Source organism: Desmodus rotundus, chromosome 5 (assembly GCF_022682495.2).
Source record: "Desmodus rotundus isolate HL8 chromosome 5, HLdesRot8A.1, whole genome shotgun sequence".
In the NCBI taxonomy this organism is placed as follows: domain Eukaryota; kingdom Metazoa; phylum Chordata; class Mammalia; order Chiroptera; family Phyllostomidae; genus Desmodus; species Desmodus rotundus.
This window is the reverse complement of record NC_071391.1, coordinates 122,674,711-122,700,442: the sequence shown is the minus strand read 5'-3', so window position 1 is coordinate 122,700,442 and position 25,732 is coordinate 122,674,711. Positions and strand designations below refer to the sequence as shown.

The 25,732-nt window shown below is 40.0% G+C and overlaps 1 protein-coding gene and 1 non-coding gene across 2 annotated transcripts in view; one reads left to right on the top strand and one right to left on the bottom strand.

Moving 5' to 3' along the window:
• The window catches only part of THADA (THADA armadillo repeat containing), a 282,735-nt gene that overhangs the window by 169,806 nt on the left and 87,197 nt on the right, over positions 1-25,732 (top strand). The gene's annotated exons all lie outside the window — the stretch shown is intronic.
• Positions 13,592-13,697, bottom strand: LOC112298223 (U6 spliceosomal RNA). Its single transcript, XR_002974128.1, has one exon. It is a non-coding gene; the product is annotated as a U6 spliceosomal RNA (small nuclear RNA).

Sequence of the window (25,732 nt, the reverse complement as noted above, 5' to 3'; positions counted from 1 at the left end):
AAATAATTTATGTAGATACTCCCTCTCCTCCTCCTCCACAAGGTGGAGTGTAACCTGCCTTCCCTAATCTCTCCAGGGAATGACTTGTTTCCAGAGGGTACGGAAGGAGGGGGGAGGAGAACAACGCAGCAGGGGAGAAATCTGGCAAACACTGCCTCTAAGCCGTGCGGAGGCTAACATCAACAGTGACAGAGTCGTGCTGACAGCAGGTGTTCTGGTTATGACACGGGAAAGGTGTGTCCCCTGTGTGATCGCCCTTCCACTGATCCATAATCCTAGTCTAATTTAAAAAATCAGACAAACTTAAATTGAGGAACTTCTCACTAAATTTCTGACTAGTACTACTCCAAACTGTGAAGGTCATCAAAAGCAAGAAAAAGGTATAGGAAACTGTCGCAGACCAGAGGAGCCTAAGGAGACGTAACAACTAAATGTAACATGGTGACCTGGATGGAACCTTGGAACAGAAAAAGGACAGGAGGTGAAAACTAGTGAAATTCAAATAAAGTATGTGCAGGTCAGTTAACAATAATGTACCAGTTACTTCCTTAGTGTGGTAAACGTACCGTAGTAATATACAGTGGCAACACCAAGGGAACTGACCGAGGGATGTATAGAAACTTTCCGTGCCGTCTTTGCAACTAATTTGGTATATCAGACTTACCCTAGCACACCCTGCCTTCTAGTTCTCTCGCTGGATTTGCTTTCTCATAATGCAGTGATGGGCGGAGGGAAGCTGTGGGAACCTAGATTGCCAGGTCAGGCATGACGGACACCTGACTCCCTCTGAGTGTGGCTTTTGGGCCCCCGTCTGGAAAGTAACAACAGAGTCCTCATTATTGACCCCAAGTAGCTATTGGTTGTTTTGCTTCTAAATGGGATAGAAATAGACTTCCATTAATTTAACATGTGGACTTCAGTACTTGTGACTGAATGTTCAGAATCTGTATCTTTACCGTTGTCTGGGGGCACCCTCGTGAAGCCCTAACACCAGATTCAGTTTGGCGAGGGACCATTAGTTACGTGTGTTTGCAGCTTTAGAATCGAGAACTTAGAAAATGCATTTAGCAAAATAGAGATTATTTTTGAAGAGGAAGTGATTTTCATTTTAAAAAACTCTGTAATAACTACATATGGTATCAGATGAGTACTAGACATATTGGGGTGATTTCTTCATTAGTTATATAAATGTGTAATCACTGTGTTGTACACCTGAAATTAATGTAATATTGCATGTCAGCTGCAAATGAAACAGTTAAACTTTTTTTTTGAATTAATTATCTTGGCTGCTTGTAGAAAACAAATCATCATCACAAGAGTCTTAAATAAAAAAAAGAAGAAGGTTCTGCAGGAGTGTATGCAGCCGAGTCTTTGTGCCTGGCAGTCTCAGCAGAGGAAGTGCCCGCACGTTCTGCATCCTGTCTTCCCGCACACCGCAGTAGAGGAGGGCATTGCTGGGTGTGTGCAGAATGCTCAGAGAGGACAGACACAGAGAAGGGCTGTTCTGTTTTCTGCAAGTACAGCTTTATCCATGCTGTAAATATTGGTTCCGGGGTTCTTACAACACTGTTCCTGCTTCAGGGGCCCCGTTAGTCTGAAATGGCTTGCAGTTGAGTGGTGTTTCTTGTGTTGGGTTGTGAACATTGACACCAGTTTCACAACATTCTCTTCCAAAATGCTTTTGCTTGCTTGTGCTGTGCTTTATTCCTGTTCTTGGAGGCTTGGCTGGTACAGGCCCTGTGCCGACTTTCCTTTGCTGTCTGACCACCGTCAGCAGTTCTGTAACAGGATTAAAGGGATACCTCAATTTCCAAAAATAGACAGAAGTTCAAGAGGTTTACTGCCCAGAAGAGGGAAGTCAAAATAAGCAGTGTTATATTTTTTCAGCGTACAAATTTTGTTTCCCACATTGGGACCTTATACGTAGAAAATAAAAAGTTACAAAATTTTCTTCAGTGTAAAATTATGTTCAAGCTTTCTCTAGCTTCATTTTAACTCTCTACCATATTGGAAAGAACTTGGTATAAGGTAGATCACCTTGGGTGTCATCCAATGACTGAAATGCCAGGCTACCATGATAGAGTGTAAATAAGACACAGACCCCAGTGTACTTACCGTTTGGAAACTAAAAAGCAGAGAGAAGATACTGTGTTTTATTATAGTTACCTCATTCCTACTTGGTATGCACAATTTGTAATCTAGAACTGTTTTTATTGCTCCATTCTTAGAGTTTCATGACAAACTGGATTATCTTGCGGATAGAGGTTTTAGATGTAGGCAGACCTGGGTTTAACATACTCTTTTCCCACTTTCTAGATGTTTGACCTAGGGCAAATAACTAAAATTCAAACCTGAAGCTTAATCATCTATAAAATAATGATAGAGCCCTGGCTGGTGCGGCTCAATGGACTGAGCGCTGGACTGTGAAGCAAAGGTTCACCGGTTCAATTCCCAGTCAGGGCACATGCCTGGGTAGCAGGCCAGGTCCCCAATGGAGGGCGCACAAGGGGCAACACACATTGATGTTTCTCTCCCTCTCTTTCTCCCTCCCTTCCTCTATGTCTATAAATAAATAAATAAATAAATAAATAAATAAATAAAATCTTAAAAAAATGATAGTATGTAATTCGCAAGGTTGATATAAGGGATAGATGTATTACATGTACAAATTCCCAGTATAGTGGCTGTCATGGTATAGTTTCTTGATAAATGTAACTATCTGTTATAATTATTATTATAAGTTTAAAAATATTATTATGAAAATTACTTAACATTACCAAGGGGAATAAAAAATAAAGTAATGGAGAGCTATTTATTGCATGGGGTATTTTTTTTTGGTCCCAAATTCATTTATTGAGAAGTACATCTTATTTCTCATGATAGAAAGGCTGTCTTTGCCATATACCAAATTTCCAAATGCACTTGCTCCTATTTTCTGTCATTTTAGTCTGTTTCATTGAACAGTTTGTCTGTTTATATACCAGCTCCTCACAGTAGCTTTATAATATGTTAATACAATTTGGTAGAGACTGATCCCTTCATTTCTTTTTTCAGTGCCCTAAGAACTTTAACTCAACTTGCCTAGTTCCCCCATCCTTTATTGTATTGATATATTTATTTTTATTGGGAGCACATTAAATTTATACATCATCAACTGTACATAGCATCTTTATTATCATTTTGTCCTATTCAAGAACATAGTATGCTTTTTCATCCATTTGTCTTTTTGTTCCTCAGTAGCATTATATTTTAAAGCTTTTTCATGTACATTATGTATTTCTTTCTTATATTTCTAATTACTGTTTTCCTAGGTACTTTTCTTATGTTTTCTCTTCCGACTTGTGCTGTTTTCACTTTTGAAAATGGTTGATTTCTATATATTCCCTTTGTAATGATACTATTAGTCATCACACTTACTCTGTGTCAAACCCTGTTTTATGCTCACTGAACATGGGGCAGCTCTGCTGATTCGGTTCTTTGTGAGCTGTGCGCATATCAAGCAACCATGTCAAAGGGACCTTCAGTTGGCATTGATCTCGGCACCACCTACTCTTGTGTGGGTGTCTTCCAGCATGGAAAAGTGGAAATAATTGCCAACGATCAGGGAAACGGAACCACCCCAAGTTATGTCGCATTTACCAATACCGAACGATTGATCAGTGATGCTGCAAAGAATCAGGTTGCAATGAATCCCATCAACACGGTGTTTGATGCCAAATGCTTGATTGGATGCAGATTTGATGATGCTGTTGTCCAATCTGATATGAAGCATTGGCCTTTCATGGTGGTGAATGATGCTGGCAGGCCCAAGGTCCAAGTAGAATACAAGGGAGAGACAAAAAGCTTCTATCCAGAAGAGGTGTCATCTATGGTTTTGACAAAGATGAAGGAAATTGCAGAAGCCTACCTTGGAAAGACTGTTACCAATGCTGTCGTCACAGTACCTGCTTATTTCACTGATTCTCAGCATCAGGCTGCCAAAGATGCTGGAACTATTGCTGGTCTCAATGTGCTTAGAATCATCAATGAGCCAACTGCCGCCGCTATTGCTAATGGTTTAGACGAAAAGGTTGGAGCTGAAAGAAATGTGCTGATCTTTGACTCGGGAGGTGGCACTTTTGATGTGTCAATTCTCACAATTGAAGATGGAGTCTTTGAGGTCAAATCTACACCTGGTGACACTCACTTAGATGGAGAAGACTTTGACAACCGAATGGTCCACCATTTCATTGCAGAGTTCAAGCACAAGCACAAGAAGGACATCAGTGAGAATAAGAGAGCTGTTCGTCATCTTCGTACTGCTTGTGAACAAGCTCAGCGCACTCTCTCTTCCAGCACCCAGGCCAGTATTGAGATTGATTCACTCTATGAAGGAATCGACTTCTATACCTCAAACACCCGTGCCCAATCTGAGGAATGAATGCTGACCTTTTCCGTGGCACCCTGGACCCCGTAGAGAAAGCTCTTCGGGATGCCAAGCTTGACAAGTCCCAGATCTGTGATATTGTCCTGGTGGGGGGTTCTACCCATATCCCCAAGATTCAGAAACTCCTACAGGACTTCCTCAGTGGAAAAGAGCTGAATAAAAGCATCAACCCTGATGACGCTGTTGCTTACGGTGCAGCTGTCCAGGCAGCCATCCTCTCTGGAGACGAATCTGAAAATGTTCAAGATTTGCTGCTGTTGTATGCCACTCCTCTTTCCCTCGGCATTGAGACTGCTGGTGGAGTTATGACGGTCCTCATCAAGCACAATACCACCATTCCCACCAAGCAGACGCAGACCTTCAGCACCTACTCGGACAACCAGCCCGGGGTGCTCATCCAGGTTTATGAAGGTGAGCATGCCATGACCAAGGATAGCAACCTGCTTGGCAAGTTTGAACTCACAGGCATACCTCCTGCACCTCGTGGTGTTCCTCAGATTGAAGTCACTTTTGACATTGATGCCAATGGCATCCTTAATGTCTCTGCTGTGGACAAGAGTACGGGAAAAGAGAACAAGATTAGCATCTTTAAAGACAAGGGTTGCCTAAGCAAGGAGGACATTGAGTGCATGGTCCAGGAAGCTGAGAAGTACAGAGCTGAAGATGAGAAACAGCGGGACAAGGTGTCTTCCAAGAACTCACTTGAGTCCTATGCATTCAACATGAAAGCAGCTGTTGAAGATGAAAACTTCAAGGCAAGATCAATGATGAGGACAAACAGAAGATTCTTGAAAAGTGCAATGAAATCATCAACTGGCTTGATGAGAATCAGACTGCAGAAAAGGAAGAATTTGAACATCAGCAGAAAGAGCAGGAAAAACTCTGCAACCCAGTCATCCCTAAGATGTACCAGAATGCAGGAGGCATGCCTGGGGGCTTCCCTGGGGGTGGAGCCCCTCCATCTGGGGGTGTCTCCTCTGGGCCCACCATTGAAGAGGTTGATTAAGCCAACCTCTTGCATAGGTTTAGCATTGTTCCACATAAAATATTGAAAGACCCAAATTTGTAGCAAATTCCATGGCAGTATTAAAAGTTGAGCTGCTTTGAAATAAAACAGCATTCTTGATACTTGAACATGAACTACATGCACAGGGAAATGATGCAATTTATAAGCACTGTATTGTAAAGTGGAAAATGCAATGTCTTAAATAAACTATTTAAATTGGCAAAAACAAACAAACAAACAACAACCCTGTTTTATGTCCTTACATATACTTATTCATTAAATCCTCACAACAATCCTAGAAAGTAAGTACTGTTTTACAGTGAGGAAGCTAAACCTCTGAGAGGTTAGCTGACCTGCTCAAGGTCATACTGCTTGAAAGCGGCCAATCCAGGATTTCAGAGCCTGCCCTCCTTAGTTCTCCACTATGCTGTACTCAGTCACCTCACTCTCGTTTGTAATAATATCATTTGTAAAGATACTTCGTAATGTATCTTCTGTTTATTATTTTGACTTTACCAACAGATAATGCATGTCTTTGATAGTCCTGAATATTGTAGAGATACCAGTTTTCTCCAAATTTAAACATGGGTTTAATGCATTTCCAATAAAAATGTTGATGTTTTTCAATTGGGATTGCGTCAGATCTTTAGAGCAATAGGGGAAGAATTGACATTGTTAAAGTGTAATTTTCATACAGATAAAATCATCACTTTCTGGCAAATATAAAATGAACATGTGTAAAAGACATTACTCATTGAACACATTAATTAATAAGGGAATCAGTAAGATGTTGTGATTGGTTCAAAGAGTATCTGAAAAACTATGGCATTTATAGGCAATTTAACAGAATGTTAGAATAAGATGGCTGAATTAGATATAAGACATTCTAATGTCCAACAGATTATAAATCTTTAGGGTTATCTGTTCCGCTGGGCAGAAGTTATCTACGTGTCTACTCCACAAAAGCCTACAAGTTCACAAGTAACTTCTCTAAGTCTGGAACCTTAATCAGTAGTAAGGAAGGAGATGCACTAAGTTTATTCCTCTAGATCAGGGGTTGGCAAGCTGTGATTTATAGGCTAAATCCATCTGCTTCTTGTTTTGTAAATAAAGTTTTATTGGAACACATTCATGCCCATTTGTTTACATATTTTCTATGGCTGCTTTTATAATATAATGCCAAGTTGAGTAGTTACAACAGAGACCATATGACCCAGAAAGCCTGTTATATTTACTCTCTGACTCATTACAGAAAAATTTTTCTGAATACAGGCCTACACGATCCTTGGATGATGAACCTTAAATCTATTTTGTTAGATTTATCCCAAGATATTTCTTGTTTTTGATACTGCTAGAAATGATAATGTTCTTTAAATTTCAAATTTCAAGTATTCATTGCTAGCCTTTAGAGAATATAGTTAATTTTCACATATTGATCTCATATTCTGAGCCCTTGCTAACCTTATTTATTGTATATCTTAAAATAGATTCTGTAGTGTGTTACTGCAAAGATACATAATCATGTCATCTATGAGTAAGACAGTTTTATTTCCTTCTTTCCAGTTGGCATGCTTTTTATTTCCTTGTCTTATTGCACTGGCTCAGGCCTCCAATATAATGCTGAATAAGAGCGGTGAGAATGGACATGGTTATTTTGTACACTTTCATAGCATTTGACTTTAAGCCCTGAATAAAGGTTTACTGGATGAACAAACTAGAACAATGCTGTTTTTTAATAATCTGAAGGTTGTGATAGTGTTTTCTTCTTTTTCTGTATGTTTTTTTATTGGTAGCGTTAGAAATAAGTGTTTCTGCAATACTCTAGTGGAAATTTTAAAAACTTTTTGGACCAGTGCTCTTCTTTTGTCACAATGGAGGTGAGGCACAGTTTGGGTGACCCATTTCCTTTTGGTGACATGAAGCACAGGAATGCTGCACAACAGAACAGGAAAGCTCGTGTTGTCGAAAACTGCCCTGTATCCTCTGTATGGATTTGGTGGGGATTTGAGTACTTCCGCCTCCTGCAGTGCAAAGTTCTCAGAGGGGTTAGGACCTCCTGGCATTAGGACTCCAGGTTTAATGGCCATGTCAACTCTAACTTCATTTATTAAAAAGAGTGAGGTTTTTCTTGAATAAACAGGAAATCACATTAATTTGAACTTCACTATTTTAGAGTTCTGTTTTATAATTCTGACATTAAGACTGCACACAAATTTACCTTCCTTCAGGAATGATCATTACAAATGAACAGTCCACATTTACTTAGGTTTAGTTTGACAGAAAAACTACTTGACAGTCATTTGTTTTAGGGTAGTTCATGTTACTGATCATATTTAATTAATGGATCAACAGCTCTTTAAAAATTATTTTTGTTCAAAAAGATTTCTTGTGGATTGAGGTTGGCCTTCCCTCCTTATTTTGTATCTAGAAGTGTTGGTGTTTCTTAGATATTTGCCCCTGTTATGTGTACATGTGTTTAGCTGAGCACATCATTATCACAGCCTACTAAGACAACAGGCAGTTTAAAGACTGGAGAATGTGTTTGAATGAGCAGTGACAAAAACCCAACACCTAGGGATGAGCTATCTTAACCATCAGAAATCCAGGATGAGTTGTGTATCCTGGGTCTGGGTTTTGTAATCCATCACCAGCTAGGGGAGTAGCCGTTTTAACAGTGGGAAAAGTTAGCACATATACATCGCTGCTGAAATGACAGCGATTTCTCAGTGTACCAGAAAAGGGAAGTGCTGGTGGACTTTCTTAGCAATGAAATAACCAAATTGTATGTAGAGGTTGGGGGCAGAGACCAAATGATTTGATCCATAGGCAGTAAAACTGTTTTAGTTGGAAAAACTATGGAGGTTTAATTCATTTGGTTTTTTGAAGATTTGACATATTCAGGGGTGAGTTTACAAACAAATCAGGGTTTGAAAATCAGTTAACGAACCTTTACCCTTTGTAGCAAAAGATACACATTTTGGTTTTTCTTTTGTCTTCATTTTTATAAGAGCATTTTCTTACGGTGTATTTTGGAGGTGCATCCCTCTTCCCACAAAAAGCGAGTGCTTCTGTTTCTTATATTATGAATACTCAGTATCCACTGTCACCATTTAAGTCCATGTAAGAGACAAGAATGCTTCCTTTTAATCCCAAAACAAAAGAATGCTATAATGTACCTGTTAGAGCAAACATGATGGTTTATAATAATTTTATGTAATGGAATCATTTGTTGAGTTATACTAATACAACTAAAAACTGTATAGTTAGGCATATATAAAAATCAAGCGGTGCACTTCCATTTTTGGCATGTTAGGTGGTATTTTAATTTTTAAAAAAACTTTAAGAGTGGTGGTCAGGGTTTAGAAATTGTCTTTGACAATATGGGAGTTATACACCTTATAATACTACAAAGAGGATGTTCTTGATCTAGAAAATAATTCCCCAAGGATTGAAGTTTGTGGTTAATTAAAAACAGAAATATTTTAAAACTTTACCTACACTCTATAAACTATTTGGCACAATTAAAGTCCAATGACTGAAAAAGAGTAGGTTATGGGCATGATTTTCAGCATTTACTTCAAAGCAGAAATGTAAATTCATTAATCTTGTTCTTTGATTGTGATGTTAGCTCTTTTGTTAGCCAGCACCGAGGCCAGTTTACCTTGGCCTCGGTGCTGGCAATTAAATAGCACAGTGAAGATTACTGGAAAACATTAACTTGTTATTGTTAGTTGACATTGTGCTGAGGTTGATGGGAAGTAGTTTATAAATAGCCTGGTCTATGCATTGATTTAGAAATCTGCTCAGTTTCAGGGATGAATCTCATCAGACAGAGCATTCATTGTTTGACTTTGAAGCTTTTTATTTAACAGAGAGTGGATCCATCCTACAAAATGTAATACTGAACATAGCTTTGGTACACCCCCCCACCCCAAACTGAAACCTATTTCAGTGTTAACTTCTTGAGTAAATTGGTACACTATTGTTTGCTCAACTTTATTTTCCTGGATATTATAAAACTGGTCGTCTTTCACTGTTTAGAAAGGGTCCCACATTTCTTTCTTTTGATATAATTCATGTATATTTTAATCTAGAGTGGTCTTCAGGTTTTGAATAAGTATGTTTTAAAATAAGCATCCTTGAACATTTGCAGTGTTCAACATGAAACCTCTCTTTCTGAGGAGTGTTCCTGTGTGTCCTTGCCTGAAAGCAGGCTTGCTACTTGAGTTTTTATGATGCACTATCACATGCAAATCACTAACGCTGAGATCTCCCCAGCGTGATGGTGGAAAGAACACTGGGTCAAAGCAGTAATCCTTGGGGGATGAAAGGAAATGGACTCTATTATGAGAAATCTAGGCAGTCAGACAAGGCATAACAATAGTTTCTAGAAATCTGGCCAAATCGCTAAATAATTGCCTTGCTCTTTCAAGGCAAGGGACAAACCCTAAATTTGCATTCATTTTCATTAACCTAATGGCCAGGGAAGTATGCTGTGCTACTCAGGTTGGCTTCAGGATGGGGAGTTTTTAAGCTTTTTTTTTCTTTTTAAGTTGGGTGGTGCCTGTACCCACCAATCAGTAAGGTTTTAATTGAGTTCCAATTAAATGCTTAATACTGTACTAATTAAGCACTGGGTGGATATAAAGCAGTATAAATTCATCACCAGAATCTTGTGTAATATAACTGGGGGAAAATAACCAACAAATCGAAAACAGAAAAATTAGAATACAAAATCACATAGTATTAATTTTAAGTCAAATTATCAGCATGGCTGGAATAGGTGGAGTCTTCATGACTAAATCCTAACTAATTCAGGCCATCTGGCTATCCATCTTCAGACCTCTGGTTGTTGAGACTGACAAAAACAGGATGATTTGATAGGCTGTCAAATGTTTCCCAACCTTAACTGACACAAGAGTTACCTGCGGTACTGTTTAAAATACAGATTCCCAAGCTCTTGTCCTGAAGATTTTGACTGTGTGGATCTGATGTAGGACCCCAGAATCTGCCTTTTTAATTATTCTGAAGGGGGGTATTCAATGTATAAAATTGAGTTACTATAAGGTACAAGTGATTCTTGCATCAGGTCCAGGAGATAACAGAGATTTATCCCCCAAGTGGTGAACATTATATGTCTAGGTAATTTGCCATTGAATGTAAAGGACCATAAAGGGCAATAAGAAGATCTTGACGTTTCTAAGCACAGCTATTTAATGGGCAAAGTGTGTTCTGGATTTCATTTCATCACTTATTTTCTTCTGCTCTAGGAAGGGTTCCCATGGTCGTTCATGTGGAGAGCAGTCAGGCAGACATGAGTAAGGAGGAAGCATTTCAAATAGCATCTTGGCAGATGTATGTGGAGACTCTCCAAGTTTAAAGGGCAGCTGGCAAGACTGACCAAAGGCAGGAGTGGAGGAATCAGGAGACTGAGTGAGCTGTTTAGTAACAGTGTTTCGTGGTCAAGATCAAGGGGCATGAAGTAAGAGTCGTGGGAAACCAGGACAGAGATAGCAGTAATAACTGCCCACGACACATCTTATAAGGATCAGGGAGGTCAGCCGTCTTTATGACATGCTCATCCAGAGCTATAGAGGGGAAGTTGGTTATATTATTTCAGCTTCACAGCTGGATCCCCAGAGGTACTGGGAGAGGTGTGTTTGCTATAGTGAACTAGAGAAGGAAGTACGTGAATTAGAGCCAATAGGGTTTCTGACCTATATATAATATTAGGTTGGATAAGGACTGGGAGGATGGAGAAGAGCAGAAAAGGACCATCTTGATGTTAAGTTGAATTGGTAAGTTTCGGAAATTTTGAACAGATTTCAGCATAAGTAAATGGACGAAAAAGTTATCAACAGTGTTTTAAAAAGTGGTATGGAGTGGGGATAATGAAAGAGGCCAAAATGTTGAGAGGGTTTTTAGGTGTGAGCGAAGAGAGAGCAGATATTGCATGGGAGGGAGAGTTTAGGGTTCAGCACAAATGTGTGATATAAACAAGCTTTCGTGCCTCCTCAAGATGACTCATAGAGGCATACAGATCATAATAATAGTCTCAACTGTGTCTTCTCTGGTGAGCATAATACTTTTTAAAATAGAACCAGAGACATTGAAATTAAGAACATTGTAACAATAGCCACAGGGGAGTGGGGAGTGGATAGTGGGGAAAGGGGTCTATAGGAGCTACTATAAAGGACACAAGGACAAAATCAAGGGGGAGGGTAGAGGTGGGGGAGGGAGATGGGACTGGCTGGGGTCGGGTGGAGGGAAGGGGAGAAAATGCAGACAATTGTAACTGAATAAAAATAAACAAATAAATTTTAAAAATAAAAATAAAATAGTCTACTATGGAGAAAGTTTAAAAAGTTAAACTTTGTCAAAGAATTTAGTCTCGGTGGTTGTGTCCCCTGTCCCCCACAGTAGTAGAGAGATGGGAAAAGCAGTGGACACTAGAAAAAGCAATAAAACAGGTTATTACAATCTGCTCCTACATTTCAGCATCTCAGTGTCACTCAGAATTCTCCCTTTCTCTCCAGTTCGCACAACCTTGCAGCTTGCCCCTAATGATCGACTTGGCTATTTTTAATTAGCACCGGATGCTAATTTTTTTAAGGATTAAAAGAAGTCAAAATGGGATTCTAAGGGCATCTAATTAATACAGTCTCACAATACAGTTGGTACTCTAAAGTAGATGTGTAGTTCGCCCACAACGCTTTGTTTTTTAAATTTTTAAAGTACAGCTGACATACAACATTATATTAGTTTCAGGGGTACAACCCCATAATTAGACATTTATATCACAAGGCTTTGGAATAGATGGAGGACCTCTGTAACCAGAGAATTTTAAACATTTCCAAAAATGATACTAAATACAATATTACAGTATTTAATATTGGTGACTTGAATGTAGGACATCTTTTTAAAATTTTTTAAAATTTTAACTGTGATAAGTACCACATAAAATTTACCATTTTAACCATTTTTAAGTGTTCAGTTCAGTAGCATTAAATACAATGGTAGACAAAAGTAGGTTTATAGTTGTAACACAAATGAATGATACAAGAATTAATGAACACTACAAGAATAAACTCCGTTTTACTTACAGCTGTAAACCCACTTTTGCCCTCCCCGTATACTCCGTCATTGTGCAGCCACTCTGCAGAACTTTCTTACCTCACAGAACTGAAGCTGACAGACCCATTAAACAGTGACTCCCTGTTTCTCCTTGCCCCCAGCCCCTGGCAACCCCCATTCTACTTGCTGTTTGTTTCACTATCCGTGACACCTCATATAAGTGAAATCATACAATATTTGGGGTTTTGTGACTGGCTTATTTCTCTTTGCATAATGTCCTTAAGGGTCATCTTGTTGTAGCCTGTGTCAAAACATCTTTCCTTTTTATAGCTGAATAATATTCCATTTTATGTGTACATACCACATTTGTCTATTCATTTACCTGTCAGTGGGCACTTGAGTTGCTTCCATCTTTTGGCTACCGTGAATAATGTTGCTATGAACTAGATGTACAAATATCTTTTTGAGACCCTCCTTTCAGTTCCTCTGCATATATACCCAGAAGTGGGATCATATGGTAATTCTATTTTTAATTTTTTTGAGGAACTATAATATTTTTTTCATAGAAATACAGGGACCCTTAATTTCTTATTTTAGTTAGTAACTTCATTGGGAACACTGATGGCTTGTTTCTCGGCCTCATCTTCTAATATTAAAGAGATGTTCTGCATAAACTTAATGATTTCTCCTTGTAGTCTTCCACTGTGCTGTGGATACCTGCCATCTTCACCCACCTTCATACTCTAATCTTATTGAAACAACTGAATATCCTACATTTTTCACTGTACTTGTTGAAGATGTGAGACACACGAAGACCCAGGCGGTCATGGAGGGTTAACTACCAATTGCATGCATGCAATTTCAAATCCACCCTGCTCTCTTTATCTGTGACTTTTTCTGAAGTAAAATTTCACATTCTTCAGAAAGTGAGCCTTTCCTTTACCCCACCTTTCTTAAATTGTTTATTAACTGCATTTGTATATAGTTTACTAGACACTAATTTTCATTTGTTGGTATTTCACCTTTTTTTTTTTAACATTTATACATTAGCATTTATTTGATGCTGAATTTGCTCCTGGACCATAAAAAGTGTGGAACACTTCCCGAGGCTGCGTGTTACCCTTGCACAGGGGCCGTGCTTATCGTCTCTATATCGTCCAGTTTTAGTCTATGAGCTATCCCAGCAAGCACAATATTTCACTTTTCTAAGTGAAATTTATCTTATTTTTTATTTGGTAGAATTGCAAAGAACCTGTTTAACTTGCTAAATCTGTGCAAGTTAGGAAATAAAAGAAAAACTATTTACAAGTTGCCCTTATGACGGAGCTGGAAATTCGACCTCTGGATATGTGAATTTATGGAGTGTGCTCTGTTGGAAAAAGTATTGAGGATAAACCTCTTGAGGGCATAGCTAACAGAACTAATGTCTTCAAGGGTTACCAAATTATTCTTCTGAAACACTGAATGGCACCACTTACTCTAGATGTAAATCACAAAGGGAGAAAATTTAGCTTGTGACAAAAAGGGCAAACTTGATAACAAATACTATACTTATACTTCTCAAAACACCAGGCATAATCCTTAACTTAACCTTGCCACACACTTGATTATTGTTATGAGCTGTAGTAAGATGATTAGTTAGAAAGCACAGTTTCTGGAAAAATCATCAGAGACCACTAAAAAAATATTGCTAAAGACCATTACTGCAACAGGCAGAGGAGTCCAGTGGCCAAGCAAAAACAACAGCCAAAGAAAGGACATAAGCAAATACCACGGAGGAGTAAGAAAGCTACTTAATAACTCAGAACCAGGAGAACATAGATACCCCAGATAAATGGAGAGGGGTGAGGTGAATCTCCTTTCTACACCAACACAGAGAGGTGCCTGAAATGCACTGAAAATTAAAATCACACATGGGGCATCCATTAATTAATAAAGATGACTAATTGTGAAAGAGTAATTCCAAAGTACCTTTCACACTAATTATCTTTTAGACATAACAATACCTCATGAGGTGATGTTATCAGCTCCATTTTATAGGTGCGGAAATTAAGGTTCAGAGAGGTTACATAATGTTCCCAAAGTCGCCAGCTCAGTCTTGACTACAAAGCCTGAGCTCCTACATACAGTAAGCCAGGGTCTCTCTACCTCAGCACTGTTGACATTTTGAGCTAGGTGATTCTTTGTTGAGCGGGGTTCCCCCTTGCACTGTAGGTTGTTTAGCAGCCTCTCTGCCCACTACCCATAGATGCCTGTAGCATCCCCTTTCAACCAAAAATTTTTCTTGGCAATGCCAAATGTCCCCAGGGGGTAAAATCACCCTGGTTTTAGAGCCGCTGATCTAAAGACTAATATTTCTCAGCATGAGTCAAGGGTACCAAGAGGAATGTCCTGTTGTCCCATTGCAGTCAGCCCTGCTATTTGGCTGGGAGGACTTGTTTATGGAGGGGAAAATCCATAACAACTTCTCTTAGAACTTTCCTAAATCTGATCCTCATAGCCTTCCGGCAGTATAGAGAAAGGGGCCCTGACTGGTGTGGCTCAGTGGGTTGGGCGTCATCCTGCAAACTGAAGGGTCACAGGTTTGATTCCTGGTCAGGGCACATGCCTGGATTGTGGGCCAGGTCCCCAACTGGGGACATACAAAAGGTGACCTATCGATGATTCCCTCACATATTGGTATTTCTCTCCCTCTCTTCCTCCCTCCCTTTCCCTCTCTCTAAAAATAAATAACTAAAATCTTTAATTTATATATATATATATGTATATATATATATATATATAGAAAGGAGAAGGCCAAAAGATTATAGATAGTTACTTAGAATCGTTTTGTTCGGCCATTTATTCAACAAATGAACTTAACAGTTCTTGGGAGAAGCGGTTGCACAGAGGCGCCAGTGTTTGAACTGAAGTAGGTTTAGAGGGAAGATTATGAGTTTCTTCAAGATGGGCTTGGAAGATGATGAATTCACATAGATAACACAACATGTTAGTAGGCTAGGGAAAGCAGGCTGATGGCCCACACCACAAACCTATTCCAGTCTCAAGGACTCGTATTCGTTGGTCATCTTTGTAAGCGAGCCCATTTGCAAGCAGTCTTGGTGTTTACTTTCACTATGGAGTTAACTATTGCCTTGAAAGTACTGTTTATCTCAGCCCACATGGTAATTGACTTAAATTTAAAATCAAATCAACAAACGTTTGCATTCCAGTAAGGCTCTGTAGGAGATAAAACAACATGGTTTACATAAAAAGATAAATAGCAATCAAGGCAACATATCTTAGGTGCCAAATGAGTGGTTCAGATAATAAATACTATGGGATGAGAAGATGGAGAGATTGCCACAACCTAGAATTGCCAGGGAGAACTTCACAGAGGGAGCTGATGAGCTGGGCCTTAATGGGTAAGTGGAAATAATGTGCCATCTTTAGAATAGACTTGGAAGCACATGATTAATTAACATGGCATCCTATGTAAAAAGTACCTTTTAGATTATTATTTTAATGTCATCTGGTTTCATTATTTTGAAATATGTCTAATAATAGATATAAAATCCAGTCAGAAGATTGTCCAGACTTTATTGTCAGCTCAACCAAGAAAACCCTTAAGTGAAAAGAGGTTTTCGGTCCCTCTCAGGGACCCGAGGGAAGTGCATAGGACTGGTTCCGCTGGCCTTTTGTTTCAGGTAGACTGCATGAAATCGCCTCCCTCTGAACAAGGTGCCCTAGTAAGAAGCTGGGCTCAAGATTTGGAGAGGCCTTACTGTGTGCAGCCTGCCTGCGTGACTGTGGACGTCACACGCACTCAGCCCAATTGTGGAGGCAGTTATCAGTAAGGGCTGCAGAGGCGTTTGCTTCTTAAGACACTGCCTGGTTTATTCCACAAACCCCAGCCGTCCAGCAGACTGTTACACATGAAGTGGGTGCACCGGCTGTTCCCAGCCCTCACTGCTGGAGGTGTTGAACGGCGAAGGGACAAACAAACTGGGGAGCGCGGGAGGGGGAGCCACCCAAATCTCCATTCCTAGAGGCTTAGAGGAATCATTTTTTTCCTTCCATCATGTGAAAATATAAACTGCTGCTTTATAAACACTTGTCACTTTTTGACTTATAAAGATTCACAGTCTTTTCCTTTGTTTACTTTGATGACCTTTGAAATAAGCTGCAACCTGAAGAGTCAAAAAATAAGTTTCCACGTTCATTTTTCAGAAGGAGGACGCTATTATTGCAATATGCTGTCAGCCAGCAGACTCCCGAGGCTGGCTCCAGCCCAGGCCCAGGTTTTCAGGGCCTTTTTCCCAAACCCCCCTGACTGGGCAGCTTGGAGTAAGTATGTTACCAGCCCGAAGGCCTGATGCTGAAAGCCAGTTTTCCGCCCGTCAAAGTCTCTTCCAAGGCAGATTGTATGCAGCACTAAAATCTAGAAAATGCAAATCAATACCTTCACTTTGCATATTCTTTGGTTTTGCTTGCTGAAGAGACAACACTGGTGATGTTAATTCGCCTCTCAAGAATGCCATCCCCACCTGCCCTGCTGCCAGCCCTCCCTACCCTCAGTGGGCCTCCCCTCCGATTGCAGCACACCAGGCACAGGTCTGGGAAGTCAAAGGGAGAGACCTGGAGGAGCCCTGGAAAGGCCTAGCATTCTCCTGGATGCATTGAGAAGTTCCTTTTCTTTGATTTCTGTCTCCTAGGGAAAAATAGCACACAGCCACCTGTACCAATAATTAGTCTGTGAATTTTAACATTGAGTATGGAGTTAGGGAATACATGATAGAAAGAATATTATTTAGTTTTTATTGTTTCTGATTCCAAAAATAATGCATTCTTTCTTTGTGGTATAGGGTGGTGTGTATTCTTGATTGTGATGGTGGTTACACAAACCCATGCATGGGAGAAAGTTCACACGTGCTCTGGCAGGGTTGGTTAGAGTGTTGTCCCAATATGCCAGGGTTGCGGGTTCAGTCTCTAGTCAGGACACATACAAGAAGCAACCAGTGAATGCATCAGTAAGTGGAACAACAAATTGATGTTCTCTTTTTCTCTCTCTTTCTCTTTCCCTCCCTTCCTCCCTCTCTCTAAAATCAATTTTAAAAAAATGTTCAATTGCTCACATATACACACAAACACACATACAAATGAATATGTGTAAAAAAGGGCAAAACTGAATAGGTTATGTAGCCTAGTTAACAGGAATGCGCCTGTGTCAATTTTCTGGTTTTGATACAGTACTGCAGTTCTATGAGAGTACAACCCCACTATTTTTACAGCTTGTTATGAGGATATAATTATTTCCCCAGAAAAAGTTTTTTAAAAAGTAATACATTTTTACTGTGAAACTTACTGAATTATAGAAAATTCAACAAAATTTTATTCCTAAAATAAAATAAAATATAATTAATCAAAAAGTAAAAATAAATTAAAAAATAAAATTGTCCCAAACTTGGCTAATGGGAGCCCATTCAAAAAAAATCATCAAATTAAAAAAAATACCACCTCCATCCACTGTTAATAATTTGGTATCAGTAAAAATGTATCATATTATTTTTGTAGCTTGCTTTTCACTTAGTGTGTCTTATATAAATCTACAACATTCTTTTTAATAGCTGTACAGCTTGGCTTTATATGATGGGATACTTGTAGGAACATCCCATAATTGTTTTCAGTTGGACCTGTATTGGTTGTTTCTAAATTTTGCTGGTAGAGTCGGTGCTACTAAAGATCATCCTCGGGCATCTATTACCTTGGCCCATACCTCTGTGTCTGTGAGATGAAGTCCTAGAAGTGGGTATTGCAAGACTGAAGAAACTGCATATTTTCCCTGTGGACAGCAACTGCCAGACATCCAAGTTGCTGCTTTGTCCAGCTCCAGGGCAGGCCACTGTATAGAAAAAAAATTGTGTGTGCAACAAGATGGCCCTGCTGGTTACCCCTCACGAAAGGTTGTGACGTTCTGTCTTCCCACTGATGATGAATGAGAGTATTGTTTTCTTACCTACTAATTTGTAAGAAAAAATGTTTTTTTAAAAATGTATTGTTTTAATTACCATTCCTTAAACATTAATGAAATTAAACATGTCTTCATATATTTATTGACTATTTACATTTCATCTGTGTGTTGTTTGTTTATATTCTTTGCTAAATATTTACAGTGCCCAAAGTGTGTGCCAGAGCTCTGTGGGAAATTTTAAATATGGGAGAGAAACGCAAGGATGTCTACCATCTGTGAGATATTATGAAAACTACTAGCTTGAAGTGATTTACAGTTATCAACACCGCGTTCCTCTCAAAGACGCTATATATCTTTGCAAAGTTGAGTATTTGATTGTTGCTGCAATAAAAAGCAAGTACCATGAGAAAATCAATATGGAACAGGAATGAGGGTGGTGGAGCCCAAAAATTCCAACGCTTGGAAAGTTGTGAAGTATCCAGTAGGCACACACATCCCATTAGTGCGTATTTGTGGTTCATAATGAAATCAAAATATTTTTTCTTTTAACTTATGTGTATTATTTTTTCAAATACTTCCTAAATTGTTAGGGCATAAATACTTATTAGGTTGTTTGGACCTAACTACCTAATAAATGGAACTATTAGGTATTTCTTTTGGCCTAGAGGCACCACGACAAGAGTACTGAGGTGACATAAATGGAGAACATTTGTGACTTCCTGCCACATATCATTCAATTACTGTCATTTTTGTTATTAATTTGCAAGAGCTTTGTTCCTTCTGGAGATTGGCAAATATTTTACCCCTTTTGCCTTTACTTTTTTTTTAAATTTTTATTGTTATTCAATTACAGTTGTATGCCTTTTCTCTCCATCCCTCCACCCCACCCCAGCTGAACCCACTTCCCTCCCCCACCTCCACCCTCACCCTTGATTTTGTCCATGTGTCCTTTATAGTAGTTCTTGTAATCCCCTCTCCTCACTGTCCCCTCCTCACTGTCCCCTCCCCTCTCCCCCCTGACTATTGTTAGATTGTTCTTAACTTCAATGTCTCTGGTTATATTTTGTTTGCTTTTTTCTTTTGATTATGTTCCAGTTAAAGGTGAGATCATATGGTATTTTTCCCTCACCATCTGGCTTATTTCACATAGCATAATGCTCTCCAGTTCCATCCATGCTGTTGCAAAGGGTATAAGCTCCTTCTTTCTCTCTGCTGCATAGAATTCCATTGTGTAAATATACCATAGTTTTTGGATCCACTCGTTTGCTGATGGGCACTTAGGTTGCTTCCAGTACTTGGCTATTGTAAATTGTGCTGCTATGAACAGGTTCTTTTGGATTGGTGTTTCAGGGTTTTTAGGGTATAATCCCAGCAGCGGAATTACTGGGTCTTGCCTTTACTTTTGAATATTGCTAGTAGTTTTTACTATACAATAGTTTTCCTTTTTTGTTGACAGACTTATAGAAAGCCCATTTTTACCTGAAGATTATAAAACATTTTCCTATTTTCATCTAGTATTTTTATAGTTGCTTTTTTTACACTTGATTGTTTTCTTCATCTGGAATTTATTTCAGTGTAAGACTTTGGGTGGGGATCCAACCATATTATTCCCCAAAAAACTAGTTAGTTGTCTAAATACCATTTACTGAATAAATCAGTCTTTTTATTACTGTTTAAATATCATCTTCTATCATCTACTGTATCCCTAGCAAGTTTATTTCTGTCCCCTCTATTCTTTACCTCTTCACTGTTTTCTAACTTGAATTTTAATTATTTATGAACACATATGCACTAGGTCATAAACGTTTTAATATTAATTTCATCTCTATGTGCTATATCTGCTTTCTTTCCTCTTTCTATTATAGAAAAATTCAAATATACACAAAAGTAGAGAGAATAATATGATGAGTCCTACATATCCATACTCAGCTTCAACAATTATTGATTCATGACTAATTTTGTTTTATTCATACCACCAACTTCCCTCCTTCTGTATTGCTTTCAAGTTAACTATCTTGACTGAACAAATTATCTGTACTGTTTTTCATTAATAAGTTTTACTGCATCTAAGAATTCCTTACTGATCTCAGTGTTGTCTTTAAGGAAACTCAATGGGTAAAGCTCCACATAGATAGAAAAGATAAATTATCAAGTATAATAAAGCTTCTCCTAAAGAATTTAAACTGGGACTTATTTTACAAATAAATAGTTTGAAATTTCAAAAATTTTATACGTAGCTTTTCGGAAATAAGAGGTCTGTCTGGAAAAAGTTGAGCCATTGTTAATATAACAACAACAGTTTGTGTGACATCGATGTAACCTGGCAGCCAAGGAAAGTGGACTGGAATGCGCATGTATTAACAGTGACAACTTCACTGTACTAGTCAGTGGCATGATAGACAGTGTTCAGTGAGCATGTGTACTGTGTGGCCATTGCATTCCAAATGACTGAGTGAGTAGAACAATGAATCTGTGTCAAATTTTGCATTTAGCTTGAACATTCCTCCACAGAAACTATTCAGATGATTCAGAAGGCTGTAGCTATAGGTAACTGGTGACTGGCAGCTTCATCACAACAACGTACCTGCTCACCTGCTCATGTATCACGTCTTGTGCAGAGTTTTTTGGCAAAACACCAAATCACCCAAGTGACTCAGACCCCTACAGCACAGATTTGGTGCCCTGCGACTTACAGCTTTTCCCAAAACTAAAATCACTTTTGAAAGGGAAGAGATTTCAGACTGTCAATGAGATTCTGGAAAATACGATAGGGAAGCTGATGGCAATCACAACAGAGGATTTCGTAGAGTGTTTTGAACAGTGGAAGAAGATATGCTGGGAGAACTGTGTGAGATCCCAAGGTACCTATTTTGAAGGGGACTGAAACATCATTGTCTTATATACAATGTTTCTTGTATCTTCTTCAATAACTGTCTCTGTTTTTCATAGTACATGGCTGGATACTTCCTGGACAGACCTCATGTACTTATGTTCTAAAGTTAGGAACTCTTTAGTTAGAACAGATATTATATCAGTGTTTTGTAAATTGTTGACTCTTTACATGCAAGTCTTTGTATGTTAAGACTGACTATGTTTGATATCACTTCCTAAAACTTGTCCTTATCTAACAGCTTGGGGTCCATGATGCTTTTTCTGGGTGCCAGGACTCCTAATTGCACTGTAAAATTTGGAGCACTGGGCTAGGGATGATCCAGGACAGTGTATATTCACTGTCCTTTTTAATACTACATATGTTCCCCAACACCTTTGTGTGGAGGGAACGTTTAGAGAGGTTTAGTACCCCAGCTGCAGCTGCGAATACAGGTTCCGCTTCTGCCACTCCTGGCAAGGAGGCATGGTAGAATTACAAATCAACAAATCCTCTCTTTATTGGGCCCCTCTGTCTCACAGACAAAGCTATATATCCTTGGGGCCTAGGAACTATGAAGAACAGGCCACAGTCCCTTTCTTGAAAGAGCTGTGCTCCAGGAAAGGGAAAATGTAGATCGATAACCATGATGACATCATTAAAAAGTTAAAAATATATGTGTATGTGTGTGTCAAATGAAATGAGCTGAAATGAGTAGGAAAAAAGAAAATAAATCTTAGGATCGGGGTGGGGGGACAGCTAAAGAAAGCTGAGGAAGGTTTTATAGAGGAGGTGGGCCTTACAGTAGGAATGGAATGTCAACAAGCAGAGTTGGAGAGGATGGGGGAGAGATGGAAGGGACACCCTGGACAGAAAAGCATGTGTAAGTTGTCAGGAATGAGAACGCTTCTGTCCCGTGTGGCCACAGAATAGGGGGAGCCATCAGTGCCCAGTATACTGTATTGGAGGCTGGAAATCATTGGAGGATTTTCAATTTGGGGGGTAACGTGATCAGGGCTTGGCTTTAAGAAGATTTCTCTGCAGCCACGTGTAAAATAAGTTTTGGAGACAAAGACCAGTTACCGCTAAGTTGTTTTCATCATCTAGATGTAGGGTCCTTTGGTTCCTGAGCTAGAACAGTGGGAGTGTTATTAGAAAGGAGGGAATGCATTTGAGACATAAAGTAAATTTCCAGGCCCCTACAGACTTCTTTCTTTTTGTCATTTTAGTTCTTAAAGATATTCATGGCCTATTTCCTATCCTGCTTTTCCCCAACCCAGAGTCAGCTAGGAAGTCATTACACTTTGCAGTGAGTGACCTTTTCCCAGCACAGTGAGCTGTCACCGTTTGGAGCTCACCAAGACCTTTCTATGGATGTGTTCTCATCTGATAAACAGGTTGAAGTTTGGGGAGTGACCACTTGAAATGCTTCCTGGCCTACCCTCTAGCCAGGAGGTCAGACTGGTGGGGAACTGTGGCTGGCACAGGCCCAGGAAGCCCTTTTTGGCAGGGGTGACCAGGCTGAGTGGCCTAAGCATCCCAGGGTTGTGTCTGCAGTACACGCCGACCTTCCAAGGCTGGTAACAGCGGGGCTGACAATAAAAAAAGATTATGTTGAGCTCTCTGTACAGGTGACCTGGGTAGGTACATATACCCAACAAGCACTGTGCCCTACACTGTGGAAGTCAGAGGCAAGAGGGGTGCTTCTGACAAGCCTGTGGTAATGTTGGAGATACAATGAATATTCCTGAAGCCGAAAACAACTAAGTCCTAAACCATGTTTTAATAATTAGGAGTGACAAATAAGTTAGAGAACGTCTCTCTCTTACTTTCCCATCTACACACACACACACACAGTCTGCCTTTTAAGTAATTTTTGTTGTGGAATAATCCACTCCCATTTCCCGAGAGTTATATGATTAGGCATGTTCCTGTGAATTAGAAAGTTTAGATTCCTCTGTCAGCCACCCCCCTACTCACCACCCGCCCCCCATTTCAGTCTGACTTAAAGCCATAAAAAACTTCTGCCTGCCTGCCTTTAGTTCTGTTTGTATGAATTAAGTCGACAGGATAAATATTCACATTCCCAGCGACAGGCTGAAACAATGTTTGCCTGTTCTGCCCAGTGAGTCGAGAAAAAAAGGGGGCCTGACATCACCCTATACTGTACATTCCCAGCATAGATCATTTATTTAAGTCCCTGAAAAAATACAGATGTTTTACCAGCCGAAATAAAATCCTGTGTAAACACTGAGCTTGGAAAAATGTGGCTCGGACTTAGCTGTGGGGGTTGGAGCATGCAGGGAGAAAGCTAGGCAAAATGGCAGATGCGGAAATTTTATACTTGGCCGAATGTGATAGGGACAGAAGTGATCGTTTACCCCCAGTCTGCATGCCGCCGAAGAATAGAATTTTTTAAGAAGATACAGTCACAAAAGTGGGTAGATTTGTTGATCTTCAGAGGGTGGGATTGTTAACGATTATGATACATTCATCCACTTATATCTGACCTCTGAAATGAACACCTTTTTTCTCTTTGGAGTTGTCCTTTTTCATGACCTGCCTAATCTGGTCCTGTTATTGCTGGATCCTGCTGGTTTCTGGAGCTCAGCTGCTGTTGACTTTATAAAGGGGAAAATTGCCTGGAAGCCATGCTTGGTGAAGAGGAAAACCCATCTCAGCGTTGCACTCCCAAACAGCCATCTATCATCTCGATCTTGTCTAACACAAGTCACTATTTCAGGCCAGCAGCATAAACCAGACATATTTTACTGGTGCAATGCAAGTTTTTTCAGGACCTGCCTCATGACTTATTTTAGGCCTGTAGCATTTATTCAGAGAGCATTACATTTGCTCTGTGGAGTCCCTTTTAAGATCCAAAGCTGCCTAAATGGACTCCATGCTTGCACAGACGGTTGGAAGCTTCCCTGAGTCTCTTTGTATTTAGGGTGGGAGTGGGGGTGGGGGTGGGCAGAGGGTAACTGCTTCCAGGTTCTCCAGACTTTTCACAGACCCTCCCAGAGTTTCATTAAGGTATGCATCTCAGGGGCAAGAAACCTGGTCCACTCCCAGCTGCTTCCTGACCACCCCTTCTCTGGGCAGGCATGAACCACCTCATCCCCGGGCATCCCCAGCCCATGATAGTCCAGGGCAATGCTGTTGGTTTGCACTTGGTTGCTTCCTGTGTGTTTTGGGTCTCTTTCTGACTGGATCACAGGTATCTTAAGTCAACAAAGCTTTCTCCCGTTTCTTTTGCTAACGACATCTCTAAACCCACTGTAAGCTTTTCTAATGGGCCCGCCATAGCTGGAGGTAACCAGCTGTCCTGGTTTGTCCCAATGTGATTGTTAATGGAGCTCCTTTTCACTCTTAAAAGAATTCCTGGTTCATACAATGTATTTCCCTAACTGGAGCAGTCATCGCTGGATATTCCTAACCAAACTCATTAAATCACCCTCCCTCATTCCCAGAACTGCTATGTGTTCTCTTGTGATCCCTCTCTTGAAGGATGGCCCTCCATCCCCAGCTGCCTGAGTTGAGTCTCCTTCCTGACCCTCCATTCCATGTCTAGAGCAGTAGTTGACAAGTGCTGCCTTTTCAGCCTCCAAAATGTCTCTCAAATATATCCTTCCCTCATCATTCCACTGCTGTTATCATTTAGATCAGGGTGGGGTGGGGAGGGGTGTCACAAATTCAGTCCTGTCTGTTTCAGGAAAGTAAATGAATGTAAGGGGGATGGGTATAAACCTGCGGCCTTCTTGATCCATCCATTGTTTTCAAACTTTGTTTTTGTAGAGATTTGGGTTCAGTAAATATTTCGTTTACCTCTTGATTCTCCATAAGTTTTGGAGGGGAGCATGAGAGCAGTGATAAAGGACATTGACACTCCCCTTGGGGGACCATGAGTACTAGGCAATAGTGGGGACAGTGGTGAACATGCATTTCTTGTCTAAAGGGCCCACTGCAGCTACTCGGCCCCGCCAGGTGACTGCTGTTCCAGGGGTGTGTCTCCAGGATAGCCAGGTGTTCTGATTTTTCAAAAGAAGTTGGGACTCTGGATGATTTTGATGTGAAATCTCCTAATTCATAAAGGACTATTTTGAAATACCATGTAGTCCAAATAAAACATCTGTAGCCACTTGTGGCTCTTAGTTTCCAGCCTCTGGTTTCCACCCTCACCACCTCTCATCTAGACTACTGCAGATGCCCCCTTCACCCAGTCCAGCCTTTACACTGCCCTGGCGTTTTTTTACAGATCTGATCACTGACGAGCTCTCTCTGAAGAGGTCTTTGCCACCCTCAGAATAGAATACACGTTCCTTGATGTTACATCAAGAGCCTTCTCAGTCTGACCCGATCACCCCTCCAGCTGTGCCTCCTACCCGCCCTGCACACATCCCCTGGCTG